The sequence below is a fragment of the Callospermophilus lateralis genome, chromosome 4 (genome assembly GCF_048772815.1).
Source record: "Callospermophilus lateralis isolate mCalLat2 chromosome 4, mCalLat2.hap1, whole genome shotgun sequence".
NCBI lineage: Eukaryota > Metazoa > Chordata > Mammalia > Rodentia > Sciuridae > Callospermophilus > Callospermophilus lateralis.
The window spans coordinates 156,532,546-156,551,656 of NC_135308.1; the positions used below are offsets into that span (position 1 = coordinate 156,532,546).

At 48.5% G+C, this 19,111-nt stretch overlaps 1 protein-coding gene across 1 annotated transcript in view; it reads right to left on the reverse strand.

Moving 5' to 3' along the window:
• Myh9 (myosin heavy chain 9) overlaps nucleotides 1-5,058 on the reverse strand; it is an 82,421-nt gene extending 77,363 nt beyond the window's left edge. The window contains exon 1 of the mRNA XM_076855121.2: nucleotides 4,858-5,058. The gene's annotated coding sequence lies outside the window, so the exon portion shown is untranslated. The remainder of the gene's footprint in view (nucleotides 1-4,857) is intronic.
• Nucleotides 5,059-19,111: the final 14,053 nt, after the last annotated feature.

Below are 19,111 nucleotides of genomic sequence, written 5' to 3' on the forward strand. Positions count from 1 at the left end.
AGGCATGCAAGGCAAGCACTCTACTGCTGAGCTACAACCCCAACCCCAGCACCCCCCCCGCCCTTATTTTTAGTAGTATTCTGTGAAAAGGAACTCTTACCCTCACTTCTCTGGCCTGGGACTTTACAAGGGACGGCCATTACCACCAGGGTCTCAGTATCTTTTGAGAAATAGCCTATGCACAGGAGCAGAGGTGATACGCCAGGTTTTACACAAAAGGGAGCACCTGTGCCCATGACTTTGCATTTAGTTTTCTTTTACAACCTATCTTGGAGAGCAGGTCCTCTCTAGTTCACGTAGATCAGCCTCATCTTTTTAAGGACTACAAGGATTTTCATTGCACAGCTGTACCAGGATAACTTCAATTTTGGAATGGACAGTTAGCTTGTTTCCTGTCTTTTTCTCTGACAATGAATGCTATAATGAATATTCTCAGACATTTCCTTTTGCTTGTTCAAGTTTATCTGTGGGATAAATTCCTAGAAGGCAGTTAGACAGACATCGACAAACTACCTTTTAAAAAAGTAGTTGTAGCCAAGCATGATGGCGCACACCTGTAATCCCAGTGGCTGGGGAGGCTAAGGCAGGAGGCTCGTGAGCTTCAAAGCCAGCCTCAGCAAAAGCAAGGTGCTAATTAAGCAACTCGGTGAGACCCTGTCTCTAAATAAAATACAAAATAGGGCTGAGGTTGTGGCTCAGTGGTAGAACTCTTGCCTGGCATGTGTGAGGCACTGGGTTTGATCCTCACTACCACATTACATACATACATAAATAAATAAGTTCAAAAAAAAAATAGGGGGGGCTGGGGATGTGGCTCAAGCGGTAGCGCGCTCGCCTGGCATGCGTGCGACCCGGGTTCGATCCTCAGCACCACATACAAAGATGTTGTGTCCGCCAAAAACTAAAAAATAAATATTGAAATTCTCTCTCTCCCTCACTCTCTCTTTAAAAAAAAAAAATTAAAAATAAAAAATAAATAGGGCTGGGGATGTGATTCAGTAATTGAGTGCCCCTGAGTTCAATCCCCTGTACCCTTCCACCAAAAAAAAAAAGTAGTTGTGCAAGACACACTCCCGCTAACAAGGTACAAGAGTGCCTTGGAAACAGCAGCACTTTGGAGGAATTTAAATTACTCTTCTCTTTAGTTTCCCAGTCATTCCTATGCATAACTGATAGACACATAAATTGATAATCTTTTTAGGGAATATGGCATTTTCTACCAAAATCAAACATACTCTCAAGCAGAGTCAGAGCTGGGAGCTGCGTCCCCAGATATACAAGACCAGTGCTCTTCACACAAAACCCGCCATCACGTAGACCTCCGGAAACAGTTTTAGAACCAAGACTGGAGTCAGTCTGTGCATCTTCTGCCCAGGCCCTGTAACAAGGTTACCCAGCACAGCTCATCAAGTGCATCTCTGCAAAAGCATCAACAGATGGGCCTCAGGACCACTGTGTCCACAACCACTTGGGGCCTCGTAGGCCACAAGCACTGCTCATGCGCACCTTTTTAGAAGTGAGAAGAACTCTGAGCTCAGAGCTTGGGAAACAAAGCACCCCCACTCTCACCCAACAACCCCAGGGTATAAACGCTTAAAAAAAGAAAAAAAATGCACACATGTGTGTACAATATACATATTTTAAAATTTATACAGCCACATAGGCACTTTATGTACCTTATTCCTTCCAGTTCTCCTATCTGATCCTATAGGATAGGCTCGATTCTCCCATTACACATGAGGAAACTGAGTTCCAGGAAATTATCTCTCTTGCCCAAGGTCACAAAGCTAGTAAGATAAGGTGAGGATCTGATCTCCATCTACCTCCAACTCTATGTTCTTCCCATGACCCCACTGTTCCCAGGTCTAAGAATAGGATTCTGTAAACCACAGGGCACCACTGCCCAGAGCGGCAGCCAGGGCTCCATCTACTGTCACCCAAGACTGTGAGCTCAGGGGCTCAGCACACCAAGGGTTAAGGTGGAGAAGCAGTGACTCTCTGGGGCTGCACAAAGGAAAAATGCACTTCCTGCCCCCACGGGCAGAGATGCTGTTTTATGCTCAGTAAATTAGGACGTTTGTTTAATTAAGAGGACACACAGATTTTGTTATTCTAAATATTTTTGGAACATGATGCTGGGGAGGAAGCTGTCAAGGCAGGGTTGTTGTTTTTTTTTTTTCTCCCTCCCCCCTTTGCTTTAGGTTTTTCTCCCCCTCCAAGAAAAGGGTAGGGCCAGGCTCAGAAGAAAACAACTGCCAACCCCTCCTCTCCTTTTGAAATAAAGATGTCAAGCTGGTAAGGCTGTCTTAAGTACTTTATTGAAGGATTAGCTAGAAGAGGAAGTGAAGAAAGCCCAGCCAGCCTGGTTTCTAGCAATACCCTACCAGGCCACACAACAATGCTGCATTTTTTGAGTGTGTTTTTCTTCTTTTAAAGAGCTAACAGATCCTTGTTTTGTTTTTTCTGGAGCAAGAGCAGGGAAAAGGCAGGCTGTGATTAACATGCGTCCTTCATCCTTCAAGAGAGAAGTTGTCCCATCTCCAACCCCTGAGGTTAAAAAAGTTTAAAAATAAAAAACATGAAAGCCAGGGACCCAGCCCTCTCTTTCCCCTACCCTCCTGTGCCCTTCAGACCAGGGGCCCCACAGAATGCGCCTCTCAGGCTGCCCTTCCCCCAGGGCTGGGTCACCTGCCAATGCTGGCTAGCAGGGCACCTGGCTCTCCAGGCACCTGGCTCTGCCCACCTGCGCTGCCAGGACTTGCTGAGTGTGAAGAACAAGGCTCTTCGGTGTCACCCCACAGCCATCTGGGGGCACACTGGCTCTCGAATTACACGGAGCAATCTCTTGACGTTTTTTTAATTACCCCCCAATTATCCACTAAAGGACTCCTCACTCTCCAACGCCACACGCAGGCCTCAGTCTGACAAACTGCAACGTGCTCTTCCTCATGGAGGCCTCCAGACACTGCTGGCCCCTCTTGCTGGCCTCGAAATTCCTCGAGTCCTTTGTCTGTGGCATGCTTGGGACACACATCACAGGCTGCCTTTGTATTTCAGGCACTCTGCCCCGGTTTCTCCTTGAAGACTGTAAACTTCCGGGGGTGGGGGGGGGCAGAGGCCTCCTCCGGGAGGAGTCCGGGATCTCACAAGGTAAGTTGGCTCCCTTCTCCCAGTCCTCTGACTCACACTACCTTTCTGGGGTCCCTGTCATCATCTCCACCTCACATTAGAGTCATCTACAGATTTGTCTCAACTCTCCCCTAAAGTGCCCGTGGGCAGGGGCCAGGTCTTACTCAACCTCGCCCCCACCCCCACAGACACACCACCTGGCAAAGTCCCTGGCACAGAGAAGTCAGTTAAATATTTGCTCAGTTACGCATCTGCATACCCTCCCCCACCCACGGCAGCCTCGTATCTAAATTGACTAATATTAATTGAGCGATCGTCTAAACAAGCCTTCAAGAAGCCTCCCTCCTCACCAAAGAGCACCAGGTGAGGCTATCGGGCCGCTTCAGCCGAGTCAAAGTGGCCACAATGTCGCACTGCAGGAGAGGCTCTCACTCTCCCCTCCACAGTTACTCCACAGTTACTTTGAAATCCTGTTAAACCCAGAGAAGGGCGCCGCGAACCAAGAAGTGGCAGGGCCTCTCAATGGCCCAGCGGAGGGAGCCGCCCGTCTCCGAGACCTGGGACTTCCCAGGAACCCTCTCCACACCGCAGGGTGGGGCCGCAGGCAGCAGCCCCGGCACTCACCCTGCCCCCAACTTGTCCCGGAGGGTAGGTCCAGGCTCCGTGTCAGTTTGAAACCCAGGGCCCCCGGGGAGGGACGAGAGAGCTGCACTCCTGCTTTGGGCGTGGCTCGGGACAGGATGGGGTAAGGACCCCTGCGCGCGGAAGTGGGGGTTGTAGAAAACCCCGCAAATGGCCCAAACAGGAAAGATGCAATACCCCGGGCTGGGTCCTCAGGCAGGGCCAGCCTCCCCACCCCCTGCCCCCGGGCGGGGCAGCCACGGGCGCGGTGGAATCAGGTGCACGCCTGGGCGGCCCCGACCGCAGCCGGCGTTCCCGGGCCTCTTTCCCCGCGCCACAAAAGCGAAAAGTGGAGGAGCGGAAGGGGTCCTTCCCGCCCGCAACCTGGGCGCCCACCGGTTCGCCCCTTCCCGTGCACCCAACGCACCTCTCCCCGCCCCCGCCCCCGCCCGACGAGGGCAGCCGGGCGAATGAGGAAGTCCGCGGCGAGGGCGGAAACCCAGCCGGGCGCAAGTCTGCGGCAGGATGGTCCGATTCTGACTCAGGAGGACGCCCTGACAGCTGCCAAGCGGTCGCCGCCTGCCCGTTACCTCCGTTTCCAAAACCCCCGAAACTTCCCAAAGAACCGCTGCCCGGAGCCCCCGACCTCATCCCAGTTCTCCTGGGTCCCGCGGACAGCGGCTCCCGGGAAGGGGTTAAAAAGTTTGCCTAACTTGGGCCCTCCGCAAGGCGGGGGCGGCGCGTGCCCCGGCGGCAGGAGGAGGTCGGGCTCCCGGTGCCCCGTGCCCGGTCCCCGGAATGCGCCGAGGCGCGAGGGCTGGGGTGGTGTCCGGGAGCGCCAGGCCCCGAGCCGTCCTGTGTTCCCCGGGGGTTCGCTTCCAGCGGCGCCCTCCCCGAGGGCCCGCGCGGGGTCCCGGGGCCCCTCCCGCGAGGATGCGGTGCCCGGCGGTGGCCGCCGGCGTTCGCGCCCGCCCGCGCCGATGCCCGGCCGCGCAGAAGCCAAGAACCACACGTCGGCCAGCCGACCCTAGACGCCGCGCGGTCGTCGCCGCCCCCGCTCGGCCGGCCGGCTGCCCGGGGCGGGACCTGCCGGTGGGGCTAGCTCACCTGAACCTGGATGTGTCCCGGGGAACAGGCGCTGCTTCTGCCGAGAGGGCTTTCTCGAGCGGTGGGGCGACGGCGGGGTGGGGCGAGCGCGCGAGGCGGGAGCAGCAGCAGGTCAGCCTCGCTCAGGCTGCAGTGCCCTGCCCAGGAACCGCGGTGATCTGCGCGCCTCACCGCACCCAGCTCGGCAGCTCGCCTCCTTCCCGCCCCGCCTTCTTAGAGGCGGGTCCCTTCCAGACGGGCGCCGCTCCGGGCGGAGCTCGGAGGGACGGTCCCGCCCCGGGCCTAGCCTCACCCACTCCAGTCCTCGTGTGGACTTGACAGACAGACACCCGGGCCTGTAGGAAGGTGGTGGGCGGAGCCTCCGAGGCCAGGGGATGGGAATCATCTCCGCATCCGCCCTCACCTCCGCCGGCTCCACCTTCCTCCGCGCTTCCTAGGCGGGAGCCCCGCCTCCTAGGGGCGTCCAACGAACTGCCAGGTTCCAGGACGAGAATTGACACTGACGGGACCAATCAGGAGCAGACGGCTCCGGGCGCGTAGGACTCCGGGCGCGGGTTGTGGTGCTTTCCCTGAGCCCGGGAGAGGCGCGGAAGGAGTAGACTGGGAAGGTCCGCGGCTCTGACACTCCGCCCTGCGAGCTGTTTTCCCTAAGTCCTGCCCTACCAAAAGAACAGAACTCAAGTACCATATATGGGAAAAGTGGTATTTTTCATAATTATGATGGCTGTGGGGGCGGGCATTGCCTCAGCCCTGGATTCGGGGTGTGCGTCCTGAGTTCGGTTCTGGCCACTGTCTTCTGCTAGAGCCCGCACGCGGCCGTCTCCCGGCCTCCGAACCGTTCCTCTGGCTGTCCACGCTGCCTTGGAATGCCCCCTAGGCTCCTCTGCATCTCCACGAGATCACCTCGTACCGGTCCTTTCAGATACTTGTTACAAAAAAGTTTGCCTTGGTTTGGTTTTGTTTTGTTTTAGGTAGATAAATTGCACTTACTTATTTTGGTTACTGTTCTCTACAAGAGGTTACTTTTTCATTTAAAAATGTTTACATTTATCCTTTGATTCACTGGAATTTGTTTTGGCGAGAGAGCAACAAATCTAACAACTTTTGCAATAATCACTCACTTTCTCCATGATTTCAGATACCACCTTCATTACCTGTTGAACTCTTGTATATACTTGAATCTATTTCTGAATTGTATCCATTCATTTTCCTGTGTGATCCTGTGCCAATTCCTCGATGCTTCAACAGTGGTAGCTTTATAATACATTTTATGTCTACGAGGGCACATTTCTCATCATTACTCTTTCCTTTTGGAATGTCTTTGCTATTATGACTAAACTATTCTTCCAAAGGAACTTAAGAAAGAAAGAAAAAAGTATGATCTAAAACCAAAAGAAAGATGAAAAAAAAAAAGAGTTTATATATATCAGAAGTTATCTTCTGAGTTGATAACAAAAATCCCCCAAACACTCTAAAATAAAAATGAAGGAAAACATTAATTTTTAATTTTAAAAATTAAAATATAGGACTCTGGATGTAGCACAGTGGTAGAGCACTTGCCTAGAATTCATGAGGCCATGACCAAGAGAAAGAAAGAAAGAAAGAAAAGTAAATTTTAAAAATGAAGTATAAATAGTTAATAATTACAAAAAATCAGTCACTAGAAATGCAAACAAAACTGCATAGGGTGCCTTTTTTCACCTATCAAATTCAATAATAATAAAAGTAAAGTCTTGGCCAGATTTAGAGATACAGATGAGAAAGTATATTAATCAATTCTACCTGAAAAATCATCCTAAAAAAAAAAAATATATATATATATATATATATATCAAGGTGTAAATCGGCACTATGGACCTGAAAGTGTTTTAAAAACTGCTAGCAGCTGTACTTACCACAGAGCATTATTGACAACAGCCATTTCCATTTTCCTAGCTACCAGCCTTCGAGCACCACTTTCTCCAGGGAACTAAGGCCTCTGTTGGCCAGGCCCTGAATTTTCTTCTCCCGTCCATTAGCCTGTACTTTTCCTTTAACCAAGGAGGCCCTCTCATTTGCTACACAGCTAAAAACTCCATCCTCCAAGAACCTACTCCCTTTCAAGTCTCTACTCCTGTAATATTTTGGAAAAACATTTCATCTGTTTTGTCTTCATATTAAATAAGAGTATATTTGGTATAGAAAATACTAAAAGTAAAAATAATTAAAGTCCACATCAATTAAAGTCCACATCATAACTATAACTAACCTTATTATTTGCTTTAAACCTTTATACACATGCATATAAAATAAAAGTGAGAGACCCACACATTCATGGTCATCATCCCACTTTTGCAAATGTCACTGCAAAAAGTGGGGAAAGGATGGTCTTTTTTTTTCTTTAGGATGGTCTTTTTAATACATGGTTCTAGGTCAACTGCATATCCACATGGGGAGATCTAAGCCTTAACCCTCACTTCACACAGTTCACAAAAATAGTTTAGAATGTGTCAGAGACCCAAATGTGAAAAACAAACAATAAAACTTCTGGAAGGCAGCATGGGAAAATATTTTCACGAGTTTGAAGTAGGCAAAAATCTCTAAACTCTTGTTTTAAGAAAGTACAAGCCGGGTGTGGTAGCCCATGCCTGTAATCCCAGCAGCTCCGAAGGCTGAGGATCCAAAGCCAGCCTCAGCAAACACAAGGCTCTAAGCAACTCAGTGAGACCCTGTCTCTAAATAAAATACAAAATAGGGCCGGGGTTGTGACTCAGGGATTGAGTGCTCCTGAGTTTAATCCCTGGTATCATAAATTAATTAAATAATTAAATAATTAATCAATTAATTAAAAAGAAAGAAAAGAAAAACTGCAGCTGGGCATGGTGGTGCACGCCTGTCTGTATCTCAGCCACTGGGAGGCTGAGGTAGGAGAATGGTGAGTTTAAAGCCAGCCTTAGCAATGTAGCAAACCCCTGTCTCAAAAAACAAGGGATGAGGATATAGCTCAGTTGGTAGAGTGCTTGCCTTGCATACAAAAGACCATGGGTTCAATCCCCAGCACCACATACAAAAAAAAAAAAAATACAAAGGGCTGGGGATGTGGTTCAGTAGTTAAGTGCCCCTGGGTTCAAAATCCCTGGTACCAAAAGAAAAAAAAAAAAGAAAGAAAAAGTAGCCAGGAATGGTCGCACTCATCTGTAATCACAGCAGCTTGGGAGACTGAGGCAGGAGGATCACAAATTCAAAGCCAGCCTCAGCAACTTAATGAGGCCCTAAGCAATTTAGCAAGACCCTGACTCTAAATAAATAAAATATTTTAAAAAAGGGCTGGAGGTGTTGCTCAGTGGTTAGGCATCCCTGGATTTAATCCTTGGTACCAAAATAATAATAATAATAGTAATACAAAATAGGGCTGGGGATGTGGACGTGACTCAATCAAGCACAAAAACATATAGCCCATGAAAGAAAATTATTAAATTGAAGCTCATTAAGATTATCTGTTTGCTAAAAGACACATTTAAGAGTAAAAAAAATCAAAAGCAGTTTAAGAAAAGTAAATAAATAAAACCTCTGACTATAAGATGTTTACTAAAAAAAATTTTTTTAAAAAGAGTAAAAAAATCAGACCAGAGCCCGAGAGAAAATATTTACAATACTTAATGTCTAACAAAGGATGTGTACACAGAATTTATCAAGACCATCTATCTACATTGCTGGGGAGTGATATTGGCCAAGTTATATTATTATATTGTGTATTGTGTGCATTAGCAAATCTGTAATGACAAATCCCATCAGTATGTACAACACACACACACACAAAAAAAAAAAAATGTGGGAGGAAAAAGGAACATCTATTGTAAAAAAAAAAAAAAAAGACAGCAGGGCTGGGGAGTAGCTCCATGGTAGGGCCTTTGGCTCACATGTGAAAGGCCCTGGTTTAGATCCAGGCACCACACACATTCAAATGTTAGCATGTAAGCATATGAAAAGGTGCTCAACATCATAAGTTATCACAGAATGCAAGTGAAATCCATGATGACGTAGCAGTATTCCCCAGATGGATGGCTAAAATTAAAATACCAAGTGTGAGCACAAAGAGGGAGTACTGGAGCTCTTATAAATTGCTTGTGGGAGTGGGAGTTTCTACGGCCAATTTGGGAAAGTGTTTGACTGTTTCTGCTGTAACTTAATATACATGTATACCCCAAGAGCCAGCAGTCCACTCATAAGAATATACCCAGCAGAAAAGAGTATTTAGATTCATGAAAGGATGTATAAAAACATTCTTAGAGCTGAGCTTGGTGGTATACACCTGTAATCCCAGTAACTAGGGAAGCTGAGGTAGGAGGATCACAAGTTAGAGGCCAGCCTCATCAATTTAGTAAGTCACTCAGCAATTTAGCAAGATCCTGTCCAAAATAAAATAAAAAGGGCCAGGGATGTGGCTCAGTGGTTCAATCTCCAGTCACCGCTCCCCCACAAAAATCACAAATTATATACTTCAAAAGAGGAGTTTTAGGGCTGGGGATGTGGCTCAAGCGGTAGCGCGCTCGCCTGGCATGCATGCGGCCCGGGTTCGATCCTCAGCACCACATACAAGCAAAGATGTTGTGTCCGCTGAAAACTAAAAAAAAAAAAAAAAAAAAAAAAAAAAAAAAAAAAAATTAAAAAATTCTCTCTCTCTCTCTTAAAAAAAAAAAAAGAGGAGTTTTATGGTCTATGACATATCTCAATATAGTTATTTCTTTAAATGGATGAATCTCATGGACATGCTGTTGAGAGAGGGTTTAGACACAGAAAGATGGAGACTGTATGATCTGACTTATGTGAAATTGTAGAATGGGCACAGTCAATCCCTAGTGACAAAGTCAGGGGTGCCAGAATGTTCTAGATCAGTCCAGCTGGTGGTTGCACTGGGTTTCCACATAGGTAAAATTCACTGATTTGTACACTCAGAGTTTGGACACTCCGTTGACTACAATTATACTTCAAAAAAGGAAACAAAATAAAATCGAAGCAAAATGTGAATAACTGATGAAAATGGCTAAAAGGTACACAGGTGTCCTTCTTCCACTCTTAAAATTTTCAATACATCTGTAATTACAAAAAATTAAAAGTTACAATAACATAAAGAAATTTGGATCCTGTGGTAGATATGTTTGAAGACCTGCCAATTACTAGTCTCTTCAATATCCCAGGAGCTCATCTGCCTGCAAACATACTTTGAATTTCCTAATTTCCTGGTCTTCAAAACAAACTGGAACTTTTTCTTTTCTTTCTTTCTTTCTTTCTTTTTTTTTTTTTTTGTGGGAGTTATATGGGGATTAAACCCAGGGATGCTTAATAACTGAGCCACATCCCACATCCCTAGCCCTTTTTTTAATGTTTTATTCAGAGTCAGAGTCTTGCTAAGTTGCTTAGGGCCTCGCTAAATTGCTGAGGCTGACTTCAAACTTGGGATCCTCCTGCCTCAACCTCCCAAGCTGCTAGGATTACCGGTGTGCGCCACTACACCAGGCTCAAAGTGGAACTTTCTGAGTCGCTGCAGCCACATCTCTAACAGCTCTGCCTGTCCTCTCATTCCCATTCCTCAGAGACCTCTGCATTCAGGCCCTCAGATGCACTCGCCCTCTGCCCTGCTCTCCTGGAATCTGGCCCTTGGAGGCCAGCAAGCTGCCTCAACCAACTGGACTTCCTAGAGGGCATTTGAATCTGATCCACAACTAGCCCCCCACCCCTACAGTCTTTCTAGAAACTTCCAGAGGGACCGGTCTCCCCTCTGCTGACTGCTCCCCAGCCCTGTGGCCAGGGTGGACATTCAGCTGGAATGTGAAGGACCAGCTGACTGGTCAGTACCAGGGCTGTACCTGCTGTGAAATATTTTTAATACACCTCTACCAGAAGCTCACATTCATTGTTTCACTAGGCAGCAGGCACTGTATTAAGTGCTATTTATTTATTTATTTGGTGCTGAGGATCAAACCCAGGGCCTGCATGCAAGACAAGTGCTCTACCACTGAGCTACAACCCCAGCCCTTACGTGTTTTAAGGACTCTCACGATGATACGATGAGGGATACACAAATATTATCCCCCTTTTACAGATGAAGAAACTGAGGCTCAGAGAGGTGACGTGACCAGCCCAGTTCACAGTCTACTAATCGGCAGAGTTCAGGCCAGAGCTGAGGACCTGACAGGGAGAGTGCTCTGGTTGTACTGGCCACAGTTCTCAGCTCTCCCGCAATGTCCCTGCCCTCTCTCTGGCCTTCCTGGCCCTGCCCGACCTGTAACTATTCTATCCTTGCAAGTGACGCCCAAATCCATATCTCCCAACTCCAGCCTCATCCTGTTCTTCAGTTTTTTCTTTTCTTGGTTTTTTTTTTTTTTTTTCATTTTTTAAAAAATTGTGGTAAAATTCACATTACATAAATTTACCATGTTGGGGTTTTGTGTTGTTGGTTTGGGCTTTGGTTTTCACGGAGCTGGGGATGGAACCCCTGGTCCTGCACACGTCACAAGCTCCACCGACCATTCCAGGTGTAGAGTGCAGTGGCATTACCACAGTCGCGTTGTGCAACCACCACCCCATCCATGATCCCATCTCCAAAACTTCCTCTTGCAAAACTGAAACGCTGCACCCCTTCAACAATACCTCCCACTCTCCCCTCCTCCAGTCCTGGCACCCCCCATTCTGCAGTCTATGCTTTTGACTGCTCTAGGCACCTCATACATGTGGAGTCATACGGGTCTTGTCTTTTAGTGACAGCCTTTCTCCACTAGCACAGTGCCCTTGAGGTCTATCTACGCTGTGGTATATGTTAGAATCACCTTTTTGTGTGTGTGGGAGGGTGTACTAGGGATTTTACCCAGGGGTGCTCAACCATTGAGCCATATTCCCAGCCCTTTTATTTTGAGACAAGGTCTCGCTTAAATTGCTTACTGTCTGCCTAAATTGCTGAGGCTGCCTTTGAACTTGCAATCCTTCTGCTTCAGCCTCCAGAGTTGCTGGAATTACAGGCATGTGCCACCACACCTAACAGAATTACCTTCTTTTTAAGGTTGACTAATATTCCATTGTAGCTGAATACCATAATCTGCTTATCCATTTAACCGTTAATGGACACTTGGGCTGCTATTGGGTTTTAGCTATTGGGAATGATGTTGCTATAAATATGTAAATTTATCTTCAAAACCGTTCTTCAAATTCTTTTACTCATATACCCAGAAGTGGAATTGCTGCATCATATGGCAATTCTATTTTTAACGTTTTGAGGATGACCAAGCTGTTTCTCCCAGTGGCTGCACCATTTTACATTTGCACCAACTTGACACATCCCACATCCTCACCAACACTTGCTATTTTCTGGGTTTTTAATTCTTTTTTTTTTTTTTTTTTTTGGTACTGGTGATTGGACCTAGGGGTGCTTAACCACTGAGCCACATTCCCAGCTCTTTTTAGTTTGTATTTGGATTTAGAGTCTTGCTAAGTTTCCCAGGATGGCGGTGCTCAACCACTGAGCTACACCTTCAGCCTTCATAAAAGCATAAAGAAAACATCTGAATGGCCCAGAGTTCTGTTACCCAAGTCCAGGATTCTTGGCGCGTTTCCCTGTTGCTGGGCAGCATTCTTCTCTCCTCCTGCACAGTCCCAGCCGAGCCCCCACCATCTCACCCTGGTTCTCGTCAAACCTGTCTGCACACCTGGCTTCCCGTTCCACTCCTGTTTCAGGCCCCAGACCCAGAGGTGCTGGGATTCGGTGACCTTGTGTCTCTGCTCCCAGGACCTGCATGTGGGCACTGCCAGAGCCTGAGGTGGACTGCTTTTAAGGGCCAGGTGGCAGGTAGCATGTAGAGGAGCCCTTTCTAGGCAGGAATGCAGGGCCGAGAGGGACAGCCTGTGACAGATGGGGGAGTGTCAAGAAGCTGCTGGGCTCAGAAGAGGCAAAGCCCTGAGGTGGAGAATGCAGTGCTAGGATTAGTGGCCTCACAGCATTGTCCTTAGGGGAGCCTTATTAGAAATGCAGAGCCTCAGGCTCCGTAGCCCAAGGATACAGTGGATGCTTAGAATGTGGGAAGCCCCAGCATCCATCCCCAGCGCCTAAGGAGTACAGGGGTGGGGGGAGGAGGGGAAGGGGAGGGAGGAGCAAAGCCTGGCGTGGGGGCACTCACCTGTAATCCCAGTCACCTGGGAAGCTGAGACCCAGGATTGCAAGTTCAAAGCCGGCCTCAGCAATTTAGCAAGGCTGGGGATGTAGTTCAGCGGTAGAGCCCCCTGGGGTTTAATCACCAGGAAGGAGAAGGAGAAAAGAAAAAATGGCAGCATTTCAGGACCCATCCCCACTGTGACTGCAAGCTAGCAAGGCCCCCTCACTGAGGGGCTGCCCTTCCAGGAACATTAGATCCCGGAGGGCTGAGGTGTAGCTCATGGGTGGAGTGCTTGCCCAGCGTGTCCCTAGCCCTGGGCTTGATCCTTAGCACTGAAAAAACCAACCAAACCCTAGAATCTCTAGGGAGAATCTAAAGCAATGTCTTATAGCCGGGTGTGGTGGAACATGCCCATAGTCCAGCAACTCAGGAGGCTGAGGCCGGAGGATTACAAGTTTGAGGCCAGACTCAGCACCTTAGACCCTGTCCCAAAATAAAAGAGGGCTGGGGATGTAGTATAACAACCCTGGATCCAATCCCAGAACTGCAAAATAACTAACTGAATGAAGCATTGTCTCAGTAGTAATTCCGGAGCACTTCTACATCCATTACTATCCAGCAGATGATCCCCGAGAGCCAGCTATGTGGCCTCCATCACAAGCTCCACACCTCCTCTTCCCCAGAAGAGCACTCGGGGCCGAAGTGCAGATTGTCTGTCTGGGGCCCCTGGTGCCTGCCCTCTGCACTCCTTCCTGTCTTCTTGGGTCTTTAGGGGTGGTTACTCCTTGCAGAGGCCTCTCTGGGTCCTCTCGCCTGGCACAATGTCCCTCTGGTGCTCCTACATCACCTTGTGCTCCCTTTAGTTATACCACCAGCTGGTCTGCCCCAGACCCGGAGGCCACAGGCTTCCTGGACCCAGTGTCTGAATGCCCTTGATAAGTGTTTGTAGAATGAACCAAAAAAAGTCAATAGAATCAAAATAAGAACATACATGGGGCTGAAGCTGGGGCTCAGTGGCAGAGCACTTGCCTAGGATGTGTGAAGCCCTGGGTTCAGTCCTTAGCACCACATAAAAAATGAATTAAATAAAGGCATTCTCGAGGTGGGGGGGCTGGGGTTATGCCTAGCTTGTGTGAGGCCCTGGGTTCGATTCTCAACACCAGATAAAAATTAATTAATTCATTAATTAAAGGTCTATTGACAACTAAAAACAAAAGGCATTCTGTCTCTCTACAACTACCAAAAAAATTATTAAAAAAATTAAAAAGAACCATTATTCACTGGCATATGCCTATGGTATCATTCCAGATAGTGCCAGGAAATAAATCCATATATAATCCAATATATATAATCCAAATATAATCCATAGGCCACATATCTCACTCACTTAAAATGCATGATTCAGCTGTGTGTGACCTACTTGGTGCACATCTGAAGTCCCAGCCACTTGGGAGGCTGGGGCAGGAGGATCCTATGTTTGAGGCTAGCCTCAACAACTTAGTGAGACCCTGTTACAAAAATCAAAATAAAAAGGGTTGCGGATGTAGCTCAGTGGTAGAGCACCCCTGGGTTCAATCACCAGTACTGCTAAATAAATGAATAAGGAAAAATCCAAAGTGTACAATTCAGTGATTTTTAATATATTCAGAATTCTACAATCATTACTGCTAATTCCAGAACATTCTGTCTTTTCTTTTTTTTTTTTAAAGAGAGAGAGAGAGAGAATTTTAATATTTATTTTTTAGTTTTTTCGGCGGACACAGCATCTTTGTTTGTATGTGGTGCTGAGGATTGAACCCGGGCCGCACACATGCCAGGCGAGCGCGCTACGACTTGAGCCACATCCCCAGCCCCTGTCTTTTCTTTTTATTATCGGTGTGCGTGTGTGCGTGTGTGTGTGTGTGTGTGTGTGTGTGTGTGTGAGAGAGAGAGAGAGAGAGAGAGAAAGAGGAGGAGAGAGAGAGAGAAAAGAGAGGGGGAGAGAGAGAGAGAAGGTGTGTATTCTGGGATTGAATCCAGTGGTGCCTTACCATGAGCCTCATCCCCAGTCCTTCTTATTTTGAGTAGGCATCTCATCAAGTTGCCCAGGCTGGCCTTGAACTTGTGATCCTCCTATCTCAGCCTCCTGAGTAGCTAGGATTACAGAAACGCACCACTGCACTCGGCTATGCCAGAGCCTTTTCATCACCCCCAAAGAAACCCCATATCCCTCAGCAGACACTGCCCAAGCTCCCCAGGCTTCCCACCCTGCGGGAGGTAACAGCAACCTACTTTCTCCATGGTCCCCTCCTCTGGGTGTTCCGGATAGGTGGAATTCTGTAACACGTGGCCTTTGTGTCTGGTTTTTCACTCAGCACGATGTGTTCCCGGCTCATCGCCGTGGTAGCATCTAACCACACGCCATCTGCTGCTGTTGCTGGATGATACCCCACATCTTATCCATCTACTCTCAGATCCGGGTACCACTAGCCTTGGTGACGATGCGCAGCATTTAGATTTTGCGATACCATTTTCGTGTTGCCTCTCTTTGTCTCTAGGTCACTGCTTGGGCACAGCTGCGTATATCCCTGTTTTACAGATAAGTCAGCTGAGGCCAGAGTGAGCCACCGGACGTGCAGATCACAAGGTGTGAAAAGGCAGAGTCGGGGCTCACGCCTTCTCGATGCGCCACCTGCCTCCCTCCCAGTCCAGTTAGGTTCCCTGCCTCTCCTCCCTGACCCACTCTGGGGGACAACCCAATGCCCTATGGCCACCTGTCTTGGATACACAGAGGCGTGGGTGTGTGCTCAGGGAGGGAGGAGTCAGCCTTTATCTCATCTGGATTGTGAACCTCCAGGCAGACAGGCCACTTGTGGGTCCAGGGCCTGATGAGTGAGGTGTGGACAAGGGAGGACCCCATCCAGGAGTCCCGGGCCACCCTGAGCACAGGGCCTCTCCCACCTGGTCTTCCTATCACCACTTCCTTCTGCTTGACCTTCTGGTCATGCCCTTCCTCGGCAACCAGAAAACCATCAAGAGCCTCCTTTATGGCACTTGTCACGCGGAGACACGACCCAATTCCTGCATCTGTCCTTCCCACTTGTGAGCTGAGGGCACCAAGGTCCTCATCACCTCTGTGTCCCAGGAACAGACACTTCACAGGGACTCAGACCTCAGCGGTGGAATGAAGGGATCTTCCTGTGTCACTAACAGTGCCTCTCTCAGACAGTGTGCCTTGTCCCCAGCAACACCCCTGCGGTATGCATCTGATGTCCTTATTAAAGAAGAAAAGTCAGCTATTCAGAGAGGCAGGCGCGGGGCCTCCGAGACAAGAGACAGAGCTGGGATCCAGTCCAGATCTCCCTGCCTCCTGATCCGCTGCACCTCCCTGCTAGGACGTGAGTGTCCCCATGAGCAGTGTCCACCTTGGAATCACACCCTTAGGAGCAGATCACATAGACATCCAGTGGACAAGGGCACACAATACTTCCTGAGCCCCACTGCCCTGTGATCCCCTCATTAGATCCCACTTCAAGTCTCAGGAGAGAACACAGACTGAGGTGGCGCTCTGTGGCACAGCCCAGGCCCTGGGCTCAAGCCCCAGCATTGAAAGTGGAAATGGTGGGCATACGGGGAACTTCCTATCATCAGTAGGTTGTAAAACAGTGGAGCCACTCTGGGGGCCAGTGTGGCACTTCCTCTACAGTCAACAGTTACCACAGGCTATTGTTTGAATGTCCCCTCCAAATTCAAGTTGCAATTTAATTGCCATCACAGTTTGGGGAGGTGAGACCTTTAAGAGATGGTTAGGTTGTAAGGGCTCCACTCTCCTGATGGATCAAGGTCATTCTCTGGCAGGTTTGTGTCTAGAAAGTGGGCTCTTCTAAAAGGGAGTTTGGCTTGCTCAGGTCGCTCTCACACCTACCTTCTTGTTCTGTCACCATGGGACGCCCTTCTCCACCAGGTGACACGGCAAGAAGGCCCTCACCAGATGCCAGCACCTTGACATTTAACTTCCCAGCTTGCAACACTGTAAGAAATAAGCTTATTTTCTTTACAAACCACCCAGCCTGTGATATTCTGTGATAGCAGCAGCAAACAGACTGAGATACCACATGACCTTGAACTTCTTATGAGGGGGAAGCCCCTGTTACCACACAGAAACTCGGACACCCCGTGAGTGTTCCGCAGCAGTGTTATGCAAAGAGTGAAAACAACACAAATGTCCATGAACCAACTTTTGGATAAGCAAACAGGCGGTGCACACAGTGGGGTACTACTTGGGAATAACAAGGAGAGAGGCTGCCTGTGGACGAACCTTGAACACATCGTGCTAATTGAAAGAAGTCAGCCACGGAGGCCACCGAGTGGAGGCCTCAGAGTATATAAGTCCTCTTATGTGAAGTTCCAGGAGAGGCCACTCTGTAGGGACAGACCGAGGCTGCCAGGGTCTGTGGGAGGGGACCAGGGACTGACTACTAATAGCTATGAAGCTTCTTTTTTGAGTGATGAGAATGTTCTGGAATTAGATCATGGGAGGATTGAGCAAGTCAGAGGATCACTGAAAGCCACAGGATTGTACATTTTAAAAGGGTGAAGTTTATGGTATGTGGATTATATCTCAATAAAGATATTATACAAAGAACAAAAACAAATAAAAATGCAGTGGCCTTTGCTTGCTTGAGTTCCATGGAAACAGGCATTTGAAGATGAGAACCAAGTGGTCCACCCCCCACCCCACACCAGGACGGAGGGCGTGACCTGGCACAGCACCCAGAACCACGCTGGGCATGTGTGACTCCGTCAGGAGCGTCCCTCAGACTTCCCTTCATGGTTGCATTTTTACCATTTGGCCTCATGTTCTGTGTGGCAAAGGACCTTGTGATCATAATGTGTTCCCTGCTGGGGTCGGGCCAGGTGCTGGGAAGCCTGTCCCAAGATCAAAGGCCGCCTTAGCAACCAAGCCCAGCTGCAGGGTGACCGAGTTGGGGTGACATTATAGGATTTGAGCAATTAGGAACAAATGAAACTTCACCCCCAGTGCAAAGCAGCTGGGATATAAAGGAAGCTGGGATCTGGCACCCAAATCCTTGGTTTGAATCTTAGCTCTACTACTTATTAATTGGGTGAAAACTAAATAAAATCACATCAGCAAGAAACATGATACAATGCCTGGTACACAATAAGCCAACGAGTGTTATCATGTTTTATCATTAGGTAGAAAAGAAGGCTGGACCAGCGTCCCAACTCTGCCACTTCTTTACTGTGTGATCTTAAGCTAATCACCTGACCTCTTTGGACCTCAGTGTTTCTCTATCTGTTAGAAGACAATCACAGGGCCAGGAGTATGCATGACTGTAATCCAAGCTACTTGGGGGACTGAGGCAGAAGGGTCACAAGTTGGATGCCAGCCTGGGCCACTTGGTCTCAAAAATAAAAAGGGCTGGAGACATAGCTCAGTCATTGAACACCTTGGGTTCAATCCTCAGTACTGAAGAGAGAAGTGGGGGGAGGAGGGGGAGTGTGATTTTGTGCATCTAACTAACAAGATTGTCTGATGCAGCTTATCTGGTTACACACACGTGGGAAAGCACTTTACAAACTCAAAAGGCTCCTGTGTGCAGAGTGATCTTGGCTAATGGGGAGAGTGACTTGCAAGATTCTGGAGATAAGAGGAAGCTGTAAGTAATGCAACAGAGAAGAGAGGCCAAGGGCACACTGCTCTTGCCCAAGAGAAGCCCTCCACCTTGAAGTCATTCAGCCAACGGAAGCAGAGACAAAACCACTCAGCACCCTTGGGCAAGGCAGGAGGCTCAGCCAGTGAGGCAAGACGCAGGGTTTCTTGTCCTTGTCTACAGAGGCAAAGGTGTCAAGCTGCAGGAAGGGTGCAGGACCAGGGGGTCAACTCTGCCGCTCTTCACTGTGATCTGAAACTATCCCTTGACCTCTAGGAGCCTCAGTGTTTCTTTACCTGTCAGAAGACAATAATGTGGCCAATAATGTGTCCATGCCAATGTCCGGGTTGAAGCTGCCTCCAGGGACGGGGGCTCCTCCTCTGCCAGCAATCCCTCCATTGGTGGCTTCCCATGGCTTTGGAAAGACAATAACAGCTGACGTTTATAGAGGAGGAAGGACATGCCAGGCATTTTCTG